Here is a 362-nt window from a genome sequence, read left to right on the forward strand (position 1 = left end):
TCTAGCCTCCTCTTAAAGACCCCCAGGGTAGGAGCCAGCACCACTTCTCTTGGAAGTTGGTTCCAGATCCTAGCTACCCTGACAGTGAAGTAGCACCTCCTCATGTCTAGCCTGAATCTACCCTCTGCCAGCTTGTGACCGTTATTCCTGGTCACTCCTGGTCGTGCTCGGGGGAACAGGGACTTCGCCAGTGCCTGTTGGTCCCCTCTAGTTTGTAACAGGCCACTAGATCCCCCCTCAGCCTTCTCTTGTGGAGGCTGAACAAGTTCAGGTCCTGTAGCCTCTCCTCGTAGGACCTGCCCTGCTGCCCTGATCATGCGAGTGGCCTCCTCTGGACCCTCTCCATGTTGTCCACATCCCTC

Source organism: Gavialis gangeticus, unplaced genomic scaffold (genome assembly GCF_001723915.1).
Source record: "Gavialis gangeticus isolate Ggan-Ray unplaced genomic scaffold, GavGan_comp1, whole genome shotgun sequence".
Taxonomy (NCBI): domain Eukaryota; kingdom Metazoa; phylum Chordata; order Crocodylia; family Gavialidae; genus Gavialis; species Gavialis gangeticus.